Raw genomic sequence first — 23,706 nt, 5'->3', positions numbered from 1 at the left:
TGGTTATTATGTCAAATTTTGATTCTACTCAAATTGTAACACTTATTAGAACCTACTAATAAATAATGCCATTAGTCAAAAAAGATAAGGCTGTTCATGCCTCAGAGAACTCAAAATTTATTTCACATTGCTGTGGGTAGGAAAAAAGTTTGGTGGCCAATTTAGGTACTCATAAGCACCAGCAGATAATTTTCAGTACATTCCATAGATGCAGCATGAATTGGGACAGTGCTGCTTGGAGAGTCCCCCCCCCCCTTTTTTTTTTGCTAGAGTGACCAACATAGGCAAGGAAGGAGTGTGTATTTGTTGTGTGGGAGGAAGGTCGGAGCAGGAAGACTGAAGCTCATATACAACCATCTCTTATCAAGATGAAGGGGAATGAACTGCTTCTCCCTTTCCCCTGAATGCAATTGAGGCTACACCTTGCGTTGTTTTGACTTTTTTTTTTTTTTGCTTTTAAATCTGCCCATACTGCATATTTCAACTTGAAATTCACTGTGCAAAAATTCTGGGGTGAGAGGCAGGGGGCAAATTTTAACTTCCCTAGATATAATCCTAGGCTTTGTATCTCCTTGGGTGGCATTACATGGGTTAAAATTTGTAGTTTTACAAAATCTTTTCCGTGAACAGTGAGAAATCTAAGGTTTGGAAGAACCTCATGTCCACCAGTAGTCTTGATAATGTTACCAACACCTTTATAATTAATTTAGTCATGTGGTATTTGCTAATTGATATTAAAATCCTAGACATATTTTTGTTGTTCTTGTTATCCTCACCCAAGAATAGTTTTTCCATTTATTTTTAAATAAAGTGAAAAGGAGGGAGGGAGAGCGAGAGAAAAACATGGATGCAAAAGAAACTCATCTACTGGCTGCTTCCTCCGGGACCCTGACCAGGGCCAGGGATGGGATCTGCAACCCAGGTATGTGCCCTTTGGTCCTCGGGCCAATGTTCCAACTGTTGAGCCAAACTGGCCTGGACAAAATCCCAGACAGTTTTTAAAAATTAAAGTTCTTAATGTGAGCAGCTCAAGGGGTAGCAAATAAAGAAATTAGCAAAAGTGATAGAATGGCTAAGAACATCCACCCATCCTTTATCTGAAAACCTTAACTCCATAGTAGAGAAGAGACACCCACTGGATCTCTTTGTTTGTTTGTTTGTTTTTGTTTTTTAAATCCTCACCCGGGGATATTTTTCCATTTATTTTCAGACAGAATGGGAGGGAGAGAGCAAGAACAAGAGAGAGAGAGAGAGAAATATCGATGCGAAAGAGACTTATCGATTGGTTGCCTCCCATGCGACCCTGACCAGGACTGGGACTGAACCACAACAGAGGTACGTGCCCTTGACTGGAATCAAACCCGAGACTCGGTTCTCGGGTTGATGCTCTAACCACTGAGCAAAACTGGCCAGGGCTTGCTTGCTTTCTTCTTTAAAAATATGGAACACTTCACGAATGTGCGTGTCATCCTTGCACAGGGGCCATGCTAATCTTCTCTGTATCGTTCCAATTTTAGTATATGTGCTGCCGAAGCGAGCACTCTTTTTTTTGTTTGTTTGTTTTTTGTTTTTTATCCTCACCCGAGGACATTTTTCGATATTTTGTTCAGATAGAGTGAGAGGGAGAGAGAGAGAGAAACATCGACGTGAGAGCGACACATCGAGTGGTTGCCATCCACACGACCCGACCAGGGCTGGGGACAAACTGCAACCAAGGTACATGCCCTTAGCCGGAACCGAACCCGGGTCTCTCCGGACCGCAGCCTACTCTCTAACTGTTGAGCCAAACCGGCCAAGGCGAAGCGAGCACTCTTTATTTCTTTTTAAAAATAATTTTAAGCCTACCTAAAGGTCTCTTTTTATAATGGAAATTTAAAAACAAATATGGAGTCTAAACTTATCTTGAGAATTCTATTCATTTGAATGACTTTCAAGTTAGATAACTAGTGATTCAACTTGGGTTTTTTCTTAGCTTATGTTTTCAAAAAAAGAATTAAATACTTTACTTTTGATGTACATCAGATGAGCAAAGGAAAGGTTATTTCCCTTAATATGTTATTTAGGGAAAGATTTTAGAGTTTTTCCTGTCATATTGGTTGTTATATGAATGGTATTATTTTAAATAAAAGCATGACTTTTGGCCATCTTTTTATTTCCCCCTCACTGGGATATAAGCAGCATCAGATGACTTTCTTAAGCTTGTGAAGAAAAAACCTATTATTCTATCAGTGACCTTTGGCAAGCAACTGCTCTCTTGAACTGCTGTGTCTCTGGAGTGTTTGACTAAGGTTTCTTCCAGTCAAGCCATCGATAAGCCAAATGTCAAATAACAATGTGGCCATTTTTCATCTTGAAATAAGTGTTTCTCCAATAAGATGATCAATTAGTCTTATTCACATTACAACATACCTCCCCATGTATTTTTATGCCATACAAAGATCTCTATAGTCCTATTGCCTTCTTATTAAAACCTCTTCATTTAGATTTCAGGCTATTAGAACACATAATCAATCCAAACACACCTCATGTATGACCTACATGTATTGACATTTTCATTATACCAATACATCCTCCAAAGGTGGTATTATGAAAAAAAAAATTCTATTTTTTAGGATATAAACTAAGATCTTTCATAGAAAATATCCCACTTTTGCCCAGCTGGTATGGCTCAGTGGATTGAGTGTAGTCCCATGGGCTGAGAGGTCCCATGAGAGGTTCCGGTTTGATTCCCTGTCAGGGAACATGCCTGGATTACTGGCTTGATCTCCAGTGGGGGGCGTGCAGGAGGCAGCTGATCGATGTATCTCTCTCACACTGATGTTTCTATCTTTCTAAAAAATCAATACACATTTTTTTTAAAAAAGAAAAAGAAAAATTATAATTTTTTGCTTTTTTGCTAGAAAGACACTGAAGATGCTACCCTTTCCTCTAAAGAAAAGTCTAATGTGGGAAACATCAGGAGTGCATCTTGAGTAGAACTCTCAGAGCACCATTACCTATTACTTTTGGAAAGTTTTGACTGTGGCCGGGGTTGTAAAGATAACAGTTATAACCACTGCTTCAAATACCACCAAATTTTACATATGAACTACTGTTTTTTTGTTTGTTTTTGTTTTTGGTACGTGCCCCTAGCGGGAACTGAACCTGGGGCTCTCTGGTCCGCAGGCCGATGCTTCAACCGCTGAGGCAAACCGGCCAGGGCTATGAACTACTGTTTTGTTCTTAATTTCTTATTAATGGTAACATCATCCACATGTACCCAAGCTTCTGAAACTATTTTATAGTTGGACAATTTATAAATCCTGTCCAAGAGGTATCTACATTTTAGAGACCTCTGAATGCCCTCATTTTTAGAAATCTTATTTTTAATTAATGCATTTTTTGTTGTTGTTAATCCTCACCTGAGGATATTTTTCCATTGATTTTTAAAAATAGAGTAGAAGGGAGGGAAGGAGGAAGAGAGAGAGAGAGAGAGAGAAACATCAGTGTGAGAGAGATACATCTATTGGGCCTCCCACATGACGACAACCAGGGCTAGGGATCAAACCTGCAACCCAGGTATGTGCCCTTGACCAGGAATTAAACCCACAACCCTTCGATCCTTGGGCTGATGCTCTGAACAAAACTGTCTAGGGCTAATTAATGAAATTTTACAATGCCCTTCCTGAGAATATTACTTGGGAGCCCAGAGTGCTTCATGTCTGAATAAAAACCGTTTCAAATCATTCTGGGGAGCATGATAAAAATATAATACTAAATATATATGTTTGTTTCTTTGTTAATCCTCCCATGAGTATATCTTTCCACTGATTTTTAGACAGAATAGAAAGGAGGGAGGGAGGGAGAAAAACATCAATGTGACAGATACACATAGATTGGTTGCCTCCTGCATGACTGGGACCAGGGCTGGGAATCAAACCTGCAACCCAGGTACGTGCCCTTGACTGGGAATTAAACCCAAGGCCCTTCCATCCAGAGGCCAACACTCTAACCGCTGAGCCAAACTGGCCAGGGCCTAAATATATATGTATATGTATATCTGTGTATCCTGAGAGAGAAAAATAGTTCCATGTCAGAATCAGTCCTTAGTAACACACTTCAGAAATTTGGAATATTTAACATTTTCAAAACAACTGGCTTCAAATAATAACAAAATACTTTCCTACCTTTGAAAGCAAAACAGCAGATTCAATAAGCATTATAAATAGAACAATCTTCACTGGTTTATTAATTCATTATTTATTACCTATGACAAATCAGTGACAAGCACCTAATCTGAGCCAGGTAATGCACAAGGCATGGGAGATACAAAGATAAATGGCAATCTGTGCCCTCTTGGAGAATTTTTTCCTCTTGGAGTTTTAATGTTTAATTTCATTCGTGCTTTTATTAGGAAGGAAAGGCAGAGAAGAGGAAAATGATTGTCTAAAAAGGGATGGAAGTTTGAGTCAGAAGCTATTATTCAGCTTTTCTTGGGATATTCTGAACTCATTTCATTATTATAATGGTCTCACTTCTCCAGCTGAAATGAAACACCCGCACCCCTTTTCTCTCCCACAAAGATAGATGAAGAGTAAGATAAGAGCATAGTTTTTTGGAGCTAGATAGGTTTGACCTGGGATACTAATTCAGTTACAAATTTGTTTGTACCTTTCTGTAATTTACTTAATTAGCCTCTCTATGGACTGGTTTCTCCACTGCAAAATGGGAATAAAAGTATCAGTTGGTCTTTGCTAAAGGCTGATTCTTTCCCCTTTTAGTTCCTTCCTTTCTCTTCCAGCACTGAATATCATTGATCTGAAAATGAGGTTCCCTACAAAAAATTTAAATAATTTGAAACCTGGGAATTGTATCCTTCAAATGATGTGGCATAATTGTTAACCTCGGATGTTTTATAAGGCACTGGAATAAAAATGATGTCTGGGCCCCCTAATTTCTTGGTCTGGCTATGGGTGTTTGGCACTGCTCCCGAACTAAATATAACAAGTCTTGCTCCTTGGATCAATATAATTTCTAATCCCTAGGTTGGATGAGCAAGCTTTCCCAGACAAGATTTAATTCACAAGTGCATTTAGGTAGACACTGGGTATATCTAATGGTGCATCGTCAAGTAAAAACAGGTCATCAGCGTTAGCTCGGCTAACTGAAAAGAATTTTCATCAGGAAGCCAGAAATCTCACCAACAAATCCTGCTGGGGATTGACATAATTGTTAATTGAAAAAATAAATTTAAATAGAGTATTAGGGATATATTCTCCCACTGATAGTTGCACATAATTCCCCAAAGTGTTAATGAAAGCTCAGCAAGTGCATCATCGGAAGAACCTGCCTCTTAATATCCACGTTTATCTGTCAGTCTCCATTCACAGGCTCTTGAAGGGAGTGGAAGAAGTAAGAACATCTCCTGGAATGTTCAAGTAAGAGGAGCCCATCTCTTTACTCTTACCAGTTCTCCACTGCACAGCCTTAGATTTAAGTGGCTAACCTCTGGAATCATGTATTCCCATCCCTGGAGGATGAACTTTGCTCTTTACCTTTCTAGAATATATTAATGGGATTTCATCTAATTTACCCTACGAAGAACAAGCTTTAAAAAGCCAGGTCCTTGCCCTGGCCAGTTTGGCTCAGCGGTTGGAGTATTGGCCTGTAGACCAGCAAGTTGTGGGGTCAATTCCGGTCAAGGGCATGTACCTCATTTGCACTTTGGTCCCTGGCCCTGGTCGGGGTCCTACAGAAGGCAACCAGTCTATGTGTCTCTCTCACGTCGCTGTTTCTCTCTCTCTTCACCCCTCCTCCCTCCCACTCTATCTGAAGATAAATGCAAAAAATATCCTTGGGTGAGGATTAAAAAAATAAAATAAAAAGCCAGATCCTTCTGATTTACATGGACATTAAATGACTTTTTTTCTATTTTTCTGTCCTTGGCCAAAATGTGTCTGAATTCTTGAACTTAAAGCTGAGAACAGGCTTTATGCTCTCAGAATATCAGCAGAAGTTAAATGTCTTTATTTTTCCATTCATTTCGATTGAAGTAAACAAGCCTATATTTTCCAGTTTCTTCACTAACTGAAATAAATTTCTGCAATGGATGAAAGTTACTATCACAACTGAGGGCAAAAAGCCAATGAGGAATTGAAGACTCCTGTTTTTGTGACCACTTCTAATGACTGCAGTAGCAGGCTTAGACTGCTTCCATAATAGTCCTTTAAGCCAGGCCCAAAATAATTCATATATTTCTGTGCAACCCCTCCTAGTAAAACAACCATTCAGTCTAAGACTAAAAAAGCTTTATTTTAGCAATTCGTTGGTCATGTGGCAAGGAGCTGAGAGAGGCCTCTGGGCGACAGCCAGGGAGTTGGAACCCAGGCCCTCAATGCAATGACTTCAGAGGAACTGAATTCTGTAGTGTAGAGGGAGCTCATCTCATGTTTCAGATAGTAAACTGGGGTAAACAATGACTTTGCTGGAAAGTATGTATCATTCTAATCTGAACTAAGCTTCAGATAGCTGGATAAGTCTCCCATTACCCAGAGGTTAAATTGCAAGTGCCTGTTCTAGGTGTCAAGACTCTGACTACAGCACTGGCAATGCGGGCTGGGCAGTTTGGCAGAGGGGCTTTTACCGGCAGCTGGGGCATAACTAGATACTTAATATTACTGAAATCGATGCATCTTTTCCTTTCTCTCTCTGATTATGTGGAAGTAGGGGTCATCTTTATTTCCCTTTCTTCTTCCTACCTCTCATTTCTCCCCTGCTGTGTCTTCTGCCTGCCAGAGATGCTCAGTGGCCCCCAAATGGAAAGGCATAAGTTCCTGTTTGGCGAAACCTTTGTAGTTTGTGTTGTAGAATTCTAGCTGTCTGGGACAAAACACCAGATTGGGCTTGTTTTTTCTCTGTTGTCTTCTCATTCATTCTCTAACCTTCTAAAAATATAATATAAAGAGTCTTTCCCAAATCAAAAGATACAAAGACATGTTGGGGAGAGAGGTAAGGGGAAGAAATCTTTTTATTCTGAGGTCACAGTAGTAGACTGTTTCTGTACCTCTCCACTCCCCAGTTCTCACCCTCACACTTTTCATAAACAGCCCCAAGGGGCTTCCCTACCTGCCCAGAAGCTTCCTGCTGACACTTCAGTTAAAAGAAATTACTGAATCTTATTCCCCAAGAATAATGGGTCACAGGCTGATTTTAGACCCTGCCGGACGATAAAAAGAAAAGAAAAGCTCTTATTTCTTAAGTATTTTATTTAATTTTATTATTATTATTTTTTATCCTCATCCGAGGACATTTTTCGATATTTTGTTCAGATAGAGTGGGAGGGGGAGAGAGAGAGAGAGAGAAACATCGACATGAAAGGGACACATCCAGTGGCTGCCACCCACACGACCCAATCAGGGCCGGGGAGAAACTGCAACCGAGGTACGTGCTCTTAGCGGGAACTGAACCCGGGTCTCTCTGGACTGCAGGCTGACGCTCTAACCACTGAGCAACTGGCCAGGGCCATAAGTATTTTATTTTAATGACCATTGTGGTAGAAAATGATCCCTGATACCTTAAGTATAGTCTGGACCTAGTGACCTTCTTCCAATCAATGGAATAGGGTGGAAGTGATGAGATCTCAGTTCCTAGATTAGGGTACAAAAAGACTGCAGCTTCCATTACGCTTGCTCTGTTTTGCTCTGATGAAATCAGTTGCCATGTTTTGAGCTGCTCTATGGAGAGGTCATGGGGCAAGGAGCTGAGAGAGGCCTCTGGGCAACAGCCAGGGAGTTGGAACCCAGGCCCTCAATGCAATGACTTCAGAGGAACTGAATTCTGTCCGCAACCACTTTTGTAAGCTTGGAAGTGGATCTTTCCTTGGTCAAGCCTTGAGCTGACTGTCATCCTTGAGGCTGAGGCATCTGGCAAGCTGTGTCTGGATTCCTGACCCACAAAAACTGTGGGAAAATAAATACCTGACTTCTAAATTTTGAGGTAATTTATTTCATAACAACAGATAACTAATACAACAATGAAATGTCATTACGGAAAGCTTGGAAAGTAGAGGGAGAAAAAATTCACCCATAATTCTACACTCAATCACAACCATGGCTTTAATTTTTGCATGTTTTATTTCTGCCTGCACACATATGTACTCATATATTTATATTGCTGGTAAGCATCATGTGAATAAAATTTTGCATCCTATTCTTTCATGTAACATTAAGCCATAGGTAACTCCATGTTACTATAATCTTTGCACTTATCATTTTAGTGGCTACATAATATTCTTTCAAGTGAAAGTACTATAATTTTTCATTCTCTTTGGGCATTTTATTTACTTTCTATTTAATTTCAAATAAAAAATAATATAGCAACCATCATCTTGTGTATGTGATACTGTCTTTTATTTTCTCTCACCACTTTAACTTTTCCCATGTCATTGTCTAAGAATTGGTATGAAATTATATGTGTAAAGTACTTAGTGTGGTACCTGGCACATAGTAAACACCCACTATTTATTTAATAATACATAAAAATATGCAATATGTAAACACAATGTTTATCATCATCATTATTACCATTCACAATCCTATATAATCAGTTGTTCTTTGAATATTGTGATTTCTGGCATTTTACTGCTTCTGTCATATACTGTACTGTAAGGAGGTTTAAAAACTAATTGTGAATAATATTTATGTTTTGAACAAGTTGTGATATTATCACAATTGTAAAAAATGCCATTAGATTAAGATTCCCCTTAATCTTGAAGGATTAGCTTTTTTCAGAGCTTAACAGTAGAAACAATGAACATGGAATTAAACCACAGGAGTTTTCACAGCACAACACCACTCAGCAGATTCCAGTGTCAGATGAAGTGCAGTAGGAAAGAACATAAAGAGAGAGAGAGAGAGAGAGAGAGAGAGAGAGAGAGAGAGATTTTGAAGAGATGAGCAAAAAGAGAATCAGGAAAACTCCTGATTATTAAGCTATCAAGGAAAGAGAATGTAACCTGGCCAAAGAGGGATCTAGTTTCTCACCAATCCAGACTAGGTTTAGCACAGGCTGATGGCAAAGGAAGGTGAGTAGAGTTGTTCCAATAGCTATCAGTCCTCAAGACAACTGGACCCTTCCTCTTCCGGTCAAAGGTGAGATGACATTTCCAGTCAGTGGGATCTCATCAGATCAAGAAGAGAGGTCTGGACTACATGGTGTCCTGGTGCCCAGGGATGTCTTGGAAGGAAGGCCATAAGGTTTCTCTTCGGGATATAGCCTGGACTCTTTCTTTTTATTTTTTTTTACTTTTTGATACATGCCCCTAGTGGCAACTGAACCCGGGACTCTCTGGTCCGCAGGCCAATGCTTCAACCGCCGAGTCAAACCGGCCAGGGCTAGCCTGAACTCTTGTCAGGAGTGGCCGGGTAATCTGGGGCTGGACTGCTCAGGTGTCTACCTACTTTTAAGAGTCACAATGATAAAAGACAAACAAATCCTCACATTTCAGAGCTATCACTGGCACATAAATTACAGTGTAGTAATTAAGCTTTTAGCCAAGACTTTCAGGCTTTGGATATTTTAAGGAACAGTGTTGTGACTAAAGAAAGTCTCATCATAAAGTGTTATCTGTTAGACTCCAGAGAAGATGTTGTCCTGGGACCGCTACCATGATTCCACTGCTGTCCTTTGTGGGGAAGACAGGTTTGACACAGGGTTGGGGCATTTGCTGCTTAATGTCCTCTCTTGGGAATGTTTGATACATTTGAGGGGCACAGTCAGGGCCCCAAAGCTGTCAGGTTCTAGCCAGCTTGGAGAGCTTCTTTTATTCTGCATGCAATGGGAAGGTCCAATTCTAACCTTACCTCTAAATCCACTGACTGTCCACTTAGTTATCTTCACATTTCTAACTGCTTCTAGTTTAATTCTCCATCCCTCACTTTGGTACATGACTATGTAAGAGGCTGTCTTTTATTGTTATTTCAATAGTGTATGTTTATTCATTCAAGAATTTATTGAGTGGGCAGGAACTGAGCTATAACAGACAGCTATAAATATGATGACTACAGTCCCTTTTGTCATGAAACTTATGGTCTAGTGGAGGATATTGATACACAAGAAGATAAGTACACCTCTGTTCCTTGCTTTACCAACTTTACTATAAGCTGAAGGCAGAATTCATATCTACTGTGTTGTATCCACTGAGTACAAAGTATATAGGTGACATGCAGTAAATACTTTGTTTTATAAGTTTCCTGCTAATAATTAAGAGTTTGTTACATTGCCTGCCTTGGTGTCAAACACTGGATCTAGCCTTAAGGCAAAGAAGGAAATCAGATTACAACTGATGCTTGCTTAGCATTCTGTGTACACTGTGGGACACAAATCAGACTAGATAGCTCTGGATGTACAATAGATTGGGTTGGCTCCCCATTCTAGTCCTTTTTCCTGGAGGCACAGGGGCTCCCCTCACTGATAAACCTCTCTAGCTCACTGCAAAGAACCATTTTCCAGTAAGAAAAATAAAACAGAGGAAAGAGCAGTGAGCTCCTTGGCTAAACCAGTTTCATCTCTCAAGGGTAAGAAACCATTCTCCAAATCACTTCTTTGAAGGGAACAGCAAGGGAAAGACTTTGTGTGAGGCTCATAATCTATTTCTTGAGCTTTTGTAAATAAATATTGTGGATATTTATTGCCACTGGCTGATATATCTGGCTATTGCTCTTTTAGGAACTAGGCACATGGTTATTCAAACCAATATATTCTAATATTGTTTGGGAATGGTTTATTTCAATTATTAATTTATTTTTCAACATTCTTAGTATTTTTTTATTTTTAGTTAAAATGAACTTTATTTGTTAAATGCATCAGGATTTACATTATGGAAATAGCTCTTTGCAAGGAAATGAAGTAGTTTTAAAAGGACAGTAGCCTTTATATTGGTCACTGTCATTTGGTATTAATGCCACCCCTTTCATCTAGATCCCCAAATATTCAAATTAAAGAGTTAAATCAGTTACAGTTATGTGCATACATTTCTTCTACATTTATATTTTATGTGGTTATCTATTTTTTTACCTTAATTTTCATTCATCTTAATCACAATTATGATTTTTTCTTAAGTTGTTACCTTAACTGTCCAGCATGTCCAACTCATATCTGTAGTAATTTGCTCAAGACCTTAGGCTTTATTTTGAACTTTAAAGTCGGTGGAACTTCTCTCACTGGTGTCTGCAGGGAACTAGGTAAAGGGATTCTCTGCTGCTGCTCTAAATGCTCTCTTAGACTCAGTCGCGTGCTCCCCATCCCACTGAGACTTTCTCCACTAGTAACTCTGTACCTTGTTTATACACATAGTTCATTTATACATCTAGGTCTCACCTTGTCCTTTGGATTGGAAGCACACCATTCTGTCTTCTGCACAACTTTGGCATCTCTGACTCCCCCTTCCAGCAACAACTTCAGTGGCTACCACGGAAAATGCTCTCCCAAGCTCCACTTAATAAGGGAAATGATGCTTCTATCAGACTTGTTCCAGGCTTTAGGTGGAACTCAGATGCCTTGTTCTTCAAAAACACACACACAAAACTGTTAACTAATTAAGTGTTGAACTGTGGAAGCTGGCGGGATGATTTAGGATCAGAAACCAAACAAAAGGTGAGCTTATGGATGGATGCTTTAGATAGAATTAGAATACAGGGATATTGAATTATAATATAGACTAGATGAGACTGCTTTGGCAGAATTAGAAATGTGCTTTGGCAGAAAGACAATAATTGATATTTGTGCTATTTAATATTTATAGCTGTTATGGTGTTTAAATCTTTTTTATAACTAGGATGAATTAACTGGAACTGTGGAAAGCATAACTTTCCTTAAGTAATCTTTAGCAGAAGGAGCAATAATTTTCAAGGTAGGAAGAAGGTATAAGTGTTAAGACTGAATTCACCTAAGGCAGAATGGGCCAGGAATCTATAAGAATATGTATCAATTAAGATTAAATCTAGCAGCAAGTAACAGAAACCCAAATTAATATGGCTTTAACAAGATGGAGCTTTATTTTTCTCTGTGTAAAAGGCTGGAAGTAGGCAGTCTTTGAAGTCATTAGGGATTTAGGCTCCTCCTGTCTTTTTGTTTTACTGTGTTTAATGTTCTATCTCATGGTCCAAAGTGGGTGCTGAAGCTCCAGCTGTCACATTTCCATTCCATCCAACCAGAAAGATAGATATTAGATACATATACCTTGCTTATATCACATTAGATAAAACTTCGTCATAAGGCCATACCTAGCTTCTGGGAAGCTGGAAAATGTCCTTTAAAAGTTTCATTTATTGATTGATTTTCTTTCTTTCTTTTTTTTTAAAATTAATTTATTTTTGTTACAGATGTTTCTCCTTTTTCCCCTTATTGGCACCCTCCTCCCCATCCCCCCTACTCCATCTCCAGCTTTGTTGTTATGAATACATGCATATAAATTCTGTGGTTTATTCCCCCCTCCCCCCCCTTCTGAGGATTGCTAGTCTGTAACCTACTACCACATCTCTGGGACTACCCTGTTCTTCAGACTGTTATGTTCATTATGTTCCACAAATAAGTGAGATCATATGATACTTATCTTTCTCTGCTTGGCTTGTTTCACTTAGGATAATACTTTCCAGGTCCCTCCATGTCGTCTCAAAGGATAAGAGATCTTTCTTTCTTATAGCTGCATAGTACTCCATTGTGTATATGTACCACTGCTTTTTTATCCACTCATCTACTGATGGACACTTGGGCTCTTTCCAGATCTTAGCTATTGTAAATAGTGCTGCTATGAACATGGGGGTACATATATTCTTTCTGATTGATGTTTCAGGCTTCTTAGGATATATTCCTAGAAGTGGGATCACTGGGTCAAATGGCAGTTCAATTTTTAATTTTTTGAGGTAACACCATAATGTTTTCCACAGTGGCTGCACCAGTCTGCATTCCCACCAGCAGTGTACTAGGGGCCCTTTTTCTCCACACCCTCACCAGCACTTGTTGTTTGATAATTTGTTGATTGATTTTAGAGAGAGGGAGGAAGGGAGAGAGACAAAGAAAGATAAACATTAACTTATTGTTCCACTTATTTATGCATTCATTTGTTGCTTCTTGTATGTGCCCTGAGCAGGGATCAAACCCACAACTCTGGCATTTTAGGATGATGCTCTAAACAACTGAGCTATCTGGCCAGGGCCCGGAAAATGTCTTTATACCAGGTGGCCACATGCCCAGCTAAAAATCAGGAGTACTATTGCAAGAAAAAAGAATAGAATAGATGTTGGGGAATAGATACATATGATGTAACTGGTAACTACTGGGGTAAAAAGATCCAAAAGCATTTTATGAAAACAGGTCCCAAAGAATTTCTACCTTCCAATATTAACCATTTTAAATATATGTTAAATCATTTCAGGAACATTTTTATAACAGAGCCACAAGCACAACTCTCAAGAACCTGGATTTAGAAGCACATCACAAATTATTACTCCTACTATGGGTGTTGAGAATGAAGAAGGGTGAGTGAATGTTGAGAACAAAGACCTCAGAGACTTGTGGATAAATGGACTCTAGAAGTGGAACAGCAGCCTGTCACAACTTGAGGAATGATTTTGATCATTGTCAGTAGAGTTACTCTGAATCACAGATTTGGGACTTGGGGAGTTTTATTTTGGTTGGATTCTCCTAGGCAGCATTTCTGTACTTAGATTTTCAAATCAGAGAAACTGAAATTTCAACTCAAAATGACAATGGTTTTTTTCAAAGGAGCATTTTTCCTCCCTAATGACCCCGTTTCAACCCCTTCTTGCCATTTCCCACAGCAATGATACATTTATTCAGAGGTACTTTAAGCTAACTTACCGTTCTTTTCTTGAAATTGAATTTATTGGGGTGATATTGGTTAACAAAACCATAAAAAAAAATATGGAATGCTTCACGAATTTGCGTGTCATCCTTGTGCCCCGGCTGTGCTAATCTTCTCTGTATCGGCCCAGTTTTAGTATACATGCTGCCGACGCAAGCGCTACGTTAACCCACGGTTCTTCACTCACCATTAGGGAGTGATTTATGTACCATGCAAAATAGAGTCCACTGGTTTGTATGGGAATAAAAAAAAAAAAAAGACCTTCCCCCAGGAAGCACCAGATCTTTCACCATTGCCTTTTGGCCTCACTTGTATCCTCGAGAGGAACTTTCGATCTCAATGCCTTGAGGCCTGGCACCCTTCCTATTTCACTTGGTATGAACAACATAGCATTGGACTAGTCTGGTCATTTCTAGCAGTTCTAAGAGAGAGAAAAAAAAATTCACGGCAAGACAGCAATGGGAAGTCTTATGTTTGTGTAAAAACGTGATGAAGGGAAATATTTATTTGACAACGCTTCTTCATTGTGAAAGACCCATAGCTGAAAACCGCAATGAAGCAAAGCAAAGCAAAACAACAACAACAACAACAAAAACAAAACCTAATCATTGAGTCTAAGCATTTTACCATACTAGATTTTAGGGCACGAGATTATTCCTTTTGCTACTTCTGTTTCCCAGTTATGCCCATTTGCCAAAATAAGGATGTCCTGTCTCCACCCAGTCAGCTGCAAGAGTGAACTGACGACTTCAGAATGGAAGACAGACACCTCCTGCAGGAGGATTCCCCAGGCAGACAAAGAACATGCATCCAGTACTGGTTACAGAATTTGTGAGGTTCAGTGTAAACTGAAAACGTGAGGCTCCTTGTCCAAAAGTTAGGAAAAAAGTGCCATAAGAGGTATTAAACAGAAGCTTTTTCCTTTCCTCCAGTTTCTCTCTTGATTTGTCAAGGTGTTGCTTTTTGTTGTTGTTTTTATTTAATGCCTCCCTAAATTAAAATTAAAATTAAAAATCCCAAATTACTGGCATAATGTTTATCATTCATTTTTAAATTGTGGAATGCCAGATTAAAATGCAAACTTGTATGCAGAATCACCAAAATTACACAATTTGTATTTTGTAGTTCATACCTTGCATATTTATTTTATTCTTACCGGAACACTGAAAATGCTGCAAAAACTAACTTGACTATGTTTTATTTCACTTCTTCATACATGCACATTCTACCAACACTTTATGGAAGCCATTGGCGTCCATGAAATGCTGACCTGTACTTGCTTTGAGTCCTGCTGAACTCCCATGCTGGATCCACTGAAATTCTGTGTTCATGCAGCATCAGGAATGTTATTTATTTTTTATCTTCACCCGAGGACATTTTTGCATTTATCTTCAGATAGAGCGGGAAGGAGAGAAGGAGGAAGAGAGAGAGAGAAACATTGATATGAGAGAGGCACAATGACTGGTTGCCACCCACACGACCCCAACAGGGGCCAGGGACAAACTGCAACCAAGGTACATGCCCTTAGCGGGAACTGAACCCAGGTCTCTCTGGTCCATGGGCTGATGCTCTAACCGCTGAACCAAACTGGCCAGGTCAACATCTGGAATGTTACATGCAAATGTGGTGACAAGGACCAACGAACACACGAATATCTGCTCATGCAGTGCTCCATTGTCCCTTTAGACTTGACTTATAAAACACAAGTTCAAAGATAAAATTATTATGAACTTCAAGACAGTGACAGCAGAGCATTAAACCAAGTGTGGGGCCCTTCTGAATGTGGGGCCCTGTGTGACCACATAGGTCATACATCTTTGAAGCCAGCTCTACATGTAACCAAAGTAAGAGTTATCTTTAATTTGAAAAATCAGCAATCATTGAAAAAGCACAAACAAAATGAAAACAGACCAATTGAGGCAATATTGGAGAGTAACATGGTAATGGGTAACGCATGCCTGAGATGAATCTTGAAATATGGTAAACAAGTTATTGGGAAAAAAGAACTTGTGGCCAATGTTCATTTGAGAGTCATCTTGAGTGTGATAATGTCATAGTTGTGAGGAAAATTGTAGATTAAAAAATGGTAAGACTGAAACATTTTGTTCATTGATGCAAACCTTACAACTTAAAAAAAAAAAGACTAAAAATTACAGAGAGGTAATATAAAAAAGCTACTCTCACAATTTGAATATATTTTGAAAAATTTGCTGCATATATCTATAACAACCATTTTTACTCCTAATTGAGGTAGATGTCATAAGAATAAGCAAAGATGCCCTGGCCAACGTAGCTCTGTGGTTAGAATGTTGGCCTTCTGACTGAAGGGTCCCAGGTTTGATTCCCCATCAAGGGCATGGACCTGGGTTGCAGGTTCATTCCCTGGCCCCAGTTGGACGTGTGCAGGAGGAAACCAATTGATGTGTCCCTCTCACATCAGTGTTTCTCTCTCTCTCTCTCTCTCTCTCTCTCTCTCTCTCCTCTGCCCTCCCTTTCTTCCAGTCTCTCTAAAAAAATCAATGAGAAAAATATCCTCAAGTGAGGATTAACAACAACAACAAAGAAGAATAAGCCAAGATAGCAATCTTGTTTCTTTCTTTTTATGCAATAAAGTTTTGTATTACTTTGTTGATGAGAGACAGCACCATAATAACCCCAAAGGAAAATCCTTTTAAACATATTCAATTTGAAAGGTTTTAAAGAAACAATGATAAATAAGCCATTAATTTGTTTTCATTTTAATGTATCTTCTTTTATATTAGGGTGAAAAATTCAGCTGTATTTTCAAATGATCAATAAAAATATAAATAACTATATTAGAATGACATGGAAAATCCTATGTGACAAGAGAGCTATGATTAAATTGTATAATGAACAGCTTTGTGAATATAAAAGTGTTGCTGCAAAATAAAGATGTATTACATATACACTAATAATTGTTTGTAATAAAATTAACCAGAAGCCAGATCATTCTTGCACTTAATCAAATATTTCCTAAAAATAACTTTTCCAAACACACCACACACACACACACACACACACACACACACACACCACTATTATGTATTGAACATTTCTGGAAGGATACATGGTTCCAACATACCTCTGGGAGGGAGACTGGGTGTTGAGAAAAACTTTTTTGCCTTTTCCCCATCTTCTGTATTATTTGGATTTTTTTTTTGCCAGGGACATGATTTTATTTTAATAATTTAAAAGCTGGCTAGTTAAAAAGGGTAGTCATTCAGTGAGCATACCCTAAAATACATACTACAGTCTATACGCATGCATTATACATATGCTTTTTGTCCAATGCTTTCAATTTCATTTTTGAGTTGGTTAGAATCACTCTCTAGCTCAGGGGAATTTTTGCATTAATAATGTCATTGGAGGTCCCAAGAGGAGCAAGTGTCTGCAAAGGGAGAAGGGCTTTTTGTTAATCATGAGGAAGATCTATATTTATGTACATTTCCTGTCATATGTTGTATGTAAATGCTATTCTTTCATACTTTAAAAACATTTTTTTAATGGAAAAATTCTAAAACACACAAAGGCAGAGAGAGTAGTACAATAAACCCCTATCCAGGTATCCATCAACCAGCTTCAACAATGATCAATTTATGTGCAACTTTATTTTGTTTATATTTCTGCCTTCTTCCCATCCCAGCCAAATAATTTTGGAACAAAGCCAAATATCATATCTTTTTATCCATAAATATTCTAGTATGTATTTTTATAAGGACTTTCAAGAAAAGTAACCACAAGATTATCGCATTTAAAAAATTCCTTAGAAATTTCTTAATATTAAGTATTTAATTATTGTTAAAATTTTCCTGTTTGTCTCATAAATGTGTATGTGTGTTTTTTACAGTTGACTTGTATATAGACTATAGATTGCCTTTTACTCCTGCTCTGTTTTTCCCTTACTCTTTGTTGCAGAAACTAGCTAATTTGTTTTCCATACTCTAGGTTTCCATACTCTAGATTTTGCTGGTTGCATCCCCCTGTTATTTTTTAACATGTTTTGTGTCTCCTGTATTTTCTGTAAATTGGTAGTTAGACCTGGATGCTTAGTCAGAGCAGGTTTATTGTTTGGGAAAACACTTTCATAAGTGATGTTGTATACTTCCTACTGCATCACATCAGAAGGCACACGATGCCTCATTGTTTCTCTTTTTGTGACATTAGTGTTGATCAGTACTTTGGGGGCCATCAGCAGTAATAGTCGTCTCCTCACTGGTCTCCCCACTTTGTCCTTGCTCCCACACTGTAAGAGATATTTTCCATGGAGGGACTAGCTGTGGGGTTGGCTGGGTAATTTTGCTCATCTTGGCTAGGCTTACCTGGGTTTTTTGGGTTCAGCTAAGACTCACTGACTAGTTGGCCAGCTGTTGTCTGACCTAGGATAGACTCCGGTGGGATGGTTCATCTTCTCCTGTGTCTCATCCTATAGCAGGCTAGCCCAAGCATGCTCTCATGGCAGTTACAGGGGTCTAAGAGGCTTACATATTTGAAATCATTTGACTCATTAAAAAGATTGTTCTTTCTTAGCAAAGCAAATTCTTCATTCGACTTCCAATTAGTTTTCAGTATGAGCATTCAATACAGATACAACATATGATAGAGCTGATCTTTCTGAAACTTTGGCAGTTAATTTGGTCTCTTATGTAATAGGATAGGTTTATTATTAATGTCTTGTAGTCCTGGTACTTAATACAGTTCTATAGACTTTCTGAAGTGATTGAAAGTCTTTATCATTTTGTTCTTGAGCTTGTCATTTCAATCCACACCAGAATTCTTTATTTCCTTTAATTTGTCTCATTGACTCTTTTACTTCCTGTACAATTCTTCTTCTCTTTCTTTTGACAGCCCAAGCAGATTTACAGACCATCCTGTTTCAGCTTTGCTGACCTATCTATTCAGTTTATCAGCTTTTGTGATATTTACCTAACAAATGTAGCTTTTAGGAGATTAAGGTAGGCATGGACAGAGTAGACAAATAATAAAAATAGGGGATGGCAAACTCAGGCACAGATAGATGGAGAGTCACTCTGGAATGTTTATATGAGATGAATATTTTTCCTCAATGTTAGAAGCAGCTCTGCCAAATCATTTCATATCTTCAGTAATTTATAGCATCTTGGGTCTCTTGAAGTATATAAACTATATCTACATATTGTTCCCTTGACTTGACCAAATATGATACTATGTATTTTATTTATTGTCTCATATACTCTTCAAACAATTTAAAAAATAAGAATTCACTTAAAAGTGAAAAAAACAAAAACAACTTGTGACTACTTTAGGAAATATTTAACTTATAGGTACAAAAAACTAAAGCTCAGAAAGATGGCTTTCCTCCAGCTAGTGGTAGAGCAGAAGACTAGGCCAGAGCACAGAAACCTAACCCTGTTCTCAAAGGCAACCCCTCACTCACTTCACAGTCTCTGTACCGCAGGCTGACGCTCCAACCACTGAGCCAAACCGGCCAGGGCTCACTCACTTCACAATCAAAGGCAAGATAACTCATAACTTGACCTTAAAGGGTGTTAGATAATAAAATATTATGCTGAAAATTAAGAACTGAAAGCCTTGGATGGATTTTGTTAAACCATTGATCTGTGAATTTCAAAGCAGTATAAAATAAACAGATAAACAATGTTTTTTTTCTTGTTAAAGCTTAGCCAGCCTTCTGTGGCTCACTAAGGGACAAGCTCAACAATAATTAAAAACTATAAAAGGTTTGAGTGTCTTAAATCATAAACACTCTTACAGTCTTGGAACTATAAAAAGCATTCTTGAATATCATGATCACAAATCAGTTTAAAATAGTATCAATTTAATACTGATTATCAGTAAAACTTTATCAGCTTGAAAGTATTTCTTGAATGTCTTCTTAGAAATGCAGATGAAAATAAAATTTACTCTAGTAACTTTTTAAGAAACAGTAACTTCTTTTGAGTCATAGACTACTTAAGGATCTTTGGAAAGATGATTTTTGGGAAAAAGGAGAAACACCTGCAACAAAAATAAATAAATAAATAAATAAATAAATAAATAAATAAATAAATAAAATATAAAAACAAACAAACAAAAAGAAAACGCACATTTAAACATACACTAAAAAATTTACATTTATGGGCTTTGCAGAATCCCTTCCATGGATATAGGGTAAGTTATGTACTTCAGTTTTTCCTACTGTATTGGGAAGTAATTAAGTAGGTGTCAAATATGCCCCCAACTTGCAGTCTGGTCTTGATGAAGTTACTCAGCATCTTCAGGACTCAGTTTCCTCATCTGTGAAGAAAAGAAGCATGGACTAGATAACCTTCCATATACATCTTTCTCAGTCCTTCAGGAACTAATAATCTGGTGGAAGATAAAATGAACAATTCCAAAAAATTCTAGGAAATATTTTTTCCAATATTTATTATAAAACATTTCAAAAAGCAAAATGGAAAGAATTTTATAGTGACTACCCATATCTCGATCACTTAAATTCTAACATTAAGTTTTATCACATAGTTATCCATTTAGCCATTCCTCTATCCATCCATCAATTTATCTTTTAAATATGCATTTAAAAATAAGTTACAGACACCTCTACTCTCTCCCCAAATTCTTTGACATGCATATCATTGAGTAAAATATTTGTTTATAGTATTCTTCTTTGGATGTAAATTTGCATACAAAAGAATGCACAAATTTTAAGTTTACATTTGTTGAGTTTTGACTAAGTATATAGTCAACTGTTTATAATTGATCCCTTGCTATTCCCCCACTCTCTTTATCCTTCTCTCTTTATTGTACTCACCTGGAGAAACCATAACCCTACTTAAATCCAACTCTCCAGCCAATAAAAATTGATCTGTGCTGTTGAATAAGATGAGACAAAAACAACTATGTTAACTGTGCATGTTTTAAATTTATGATTACTAACAGCAAGTGGGCGCTTAATGCTTCCCAGAAGTTACACTATATTTGCTTAGTTCAGTCTTTCCCGCTATTTAAACAAGTGTTTCTCAAACTATCTGTGGTAAAGGGCCAGCTTCTTATGATTTTAAATCCATCTTGGAATAATGTTTTTGTGAAAAAAACAAACAAACAAAAAAAAAAACCCACAAAAATGAGTTGCAAGAAAAAGGAAATAAAACAAAACAAAACATAGAAAATGCAAGTCCCAAATTTTAAAAAATTTAATAGTCATAAAATTACTCTCTCCAATTGCTATAAAAGTTTCTAAATGCTTGTTCTTAATTTTTGTACTTATCTTTTCATGGACAAACAGCTAAGAATTTTCAGAAAAAAAAAAAGAAAAAAAAAGCCCTGGTCTGCAGGATAATTTTGAGTAGCACTGCTCTAAATGACTAGACTCTTTTGTACCTTCCCCCTTCTCCTCAAACCTTCACCATCTCCTTGCCCTTCCACTCTCAGCTGATGACTTGTTTCACTCAGACACTTGAAGGAATCAGAAGAGAGTTTTCATAAGCTCTTACCATCATGTCGACTTCTCTACATGTATCTGTGCCCATATGCTCTATCCTTCCTCATGTTACTATGGATGAATTACCATGCTCCTAGAAAAGGTCAATCCTTTCACCTCTTCTACGCTGGCTTCATGCCCTCTCAACTCAAGGATGTTGCCCTGGCAGTTCTGCCCCTCTCTTTTGCATCATTATCCCCCTTTCCCCTCTCTACTGCATCCTTCCCATCAGCATACAATCGCGTTGCTATTTCTCCCATCTTAGAAAACATCTCTTGACCCTTCTTTCAGCTCTAGCTATACACTCACTTCTCTGTCCATTTTCTGTACAACTCTTTAAATTGTTATTTATACCAGCTATCTCCAATTTCGCTCCCTAATTCTCTGTTGGACCCACTTTAGGCAGATTTTTATCCCTATCACTATATTGAAACTGCTCTTAAGCTCACCAATGGCATTCGCATTTCTAAACCAGTAGCCATTTCTCAGTCCCCATCTTTCTGGACTCATTGGCAGCATTTAACTGTTGATGATCCTGTTCCTTTATAGGCTGATGAATCTCAAGTTGTCTGGACCTCTCTCCTGAACCCCAGATTGCCAATTTATCTCCCATTGGATGTGTTATGAGCACTGGAGCATCTCAAATTTCACGTGTTCAAACATAGCTCCAGATATTCCCTTCTGCCCCCAAACACTTTCTCAGTTCTATTTCAGTGAATAGCAACTCCATCCTTCCAAAGCCCTAACACCTTGGCATCACTGACATCTTTTTATCTTGCAGCCCACATCTAACCCCTCAGCAAATCTTGTTAGCTATCTTAGTTTACAGGAGACCCAAATGATAAAGAGATTTTAATAAAGATAGAAGAGTAAAGCCTTTAAAAACAGAAATACTAGGAGAATGCCAATACAGTCCCTAGGGGATTAAATATGAGGGGTGGAAAATGGGCAGCCTCCATTCCAGAGGGCTGCAGGGGGTCACTGGTTCTTGAATTCTCCATAGGCAAGAGGTGAGTCAGATTTTGTGAAAAAGCTAAGGATGAGAAAAATTTGCTAACAATAGAATTATGTTCCACAGGCTAAAAAGGAGGAGTCTGGAGAAATAACAGTGGAAGGATAAATCATCATCATTATGTAGACTAATATCCCATTAGAAGGATAACGAGATGCATATACATATACGTGCACTGCATTGAACCCTAACATCTTTTTTTTTTTTTTTATTGACTTTTCAGAGAGAGAGGAAGGGAGAGAGAGATACAAACATTGGTGTGAGAGAGAAACATCTATCGGCTGCCTTCTGCGCACTCTCCCACTGGTGATAGAGCCCGCAACCCAGGCATGAGCCCTGACCGGGAATCAAACTGGGACCTCTCAGTCCATGGAATGACGCTCAATGGCTGGGCAAACCCTAACATCTTGAACACAATATACATATGTCAATGTTAACTTAATGATTTAATGCCAAGACAGTCTGGCCGGTGTGGCTCAGTGGTTGAGCGTCAACCATGCACCAAGAGGTCATCGGTTTGATTCCTGGCCAGGACACATGCCCAGGTTGTGGGCCCGATCCCCCATGGAGGGCATGCAGGAAGCGGCCAATCGATGTTCTCTCTCATCGATGTTTCTATCTCTCTCTCCTTCTCCCTTCCTCTCTTTGTAAAATCAATAAAAAAGAAAAAATATTAAGAAAAAAATAACGCCAAGACAAGGTAACTAATAACGAAGTGCCAAATTATAGCTAATTTATAAGAATTGAAGAAGAAAAACAAATATTGTATGATATGAGATACCTTTATATGTATAAGATACACTTATATGAGATACCTAGAATAGTCAAATTCACAAAGACAGAAAGTAGATGGTGGTTCTCAAGGCCTGGAGGAGTGGGGAGGGGAGCTAACATGTAATGAGTGAAGAGTTTCAGTTGGGAAGATGAAAAAGTTCTGGAGGTGGATGGTGGTGGTGGTTGTACAACAATGTGAATATACTTTATGCCACTGAACTGTACACTTAAAAATAGTTAAAATGATCCATTTTATGGCATGAGTTTTTTACCACAATTAAAAAAAAGACTCGCCCTGGCCAGTTTGGCTCAGCAGTTGGAGCATCGGCCTGCGGACCAGAGAGGCCCAGGTTTGGTTCCCTCTAGGGGCACTTACCAAAAAAAAAAAAGACTCAAAGCAGTGTGCATTTTAACACTTGCTAGTCCAAGCTAGTTCAGAGAATGTTAATTACACACCCTAATGGGGGTCTGACACTGTGAAAAGTGTTCTATCCGCTTCCTCTTCTTTCATCCTCACTGCAGCCTGATCAGAAAAGTATTGCTGTCTTCATCATAAAAGAAGATAAAATAGAAGAGATG

At 38.2% G+C, this 23,706-nt stretch overlaps 2 non-coding genes across 2 annotated transcripts; both read right to left on the bottom strand.

Annotated features, from left to right (window-relative positions):
* Positions 1–1,434: 1,434 nt before the first annotated feature.
* LOC118625971 lies at positions 1,435–1,541 on the bottom strand. The gene has a single exon (XR_004958805.1). It is a non-coding gene; the product is annotated as a U6 spliceosomal RNA (small nuclear RNA).
* A 12,373-nt stretch (positions 1,542–13,914) lies between these two features.
* On the bottom strand, positions 13,915–14,021 carry LOC118625894. Its single transcript, XR_004958752.1, has one exon. It is a non-coding gene; the product is annotated as a U6 spliceosomal RNA (small nuclear RNA).
* Positions 14,022–23,706: the final 9,685 nt, after the last annotated feature.

The sequence above is a fragment of the Molossus molossus genome, unplaced genomic scaffold (assembly GCF_014108415.1).
Source record: "Molossus molossus isolate mMolMol1 unplaced genomic scaffold, mMolMol1.p scaffold_m16_p_11, whole genome shotgun sequence".
NCBI lineage: Eukaryota > Metazoa > Chordata > Mammalia > Chiroptera > Molossidae > Molossus > Molossus molossus.
This window is presented reverse-complemented; position numbering and strand designations above follow the sequence as displayed.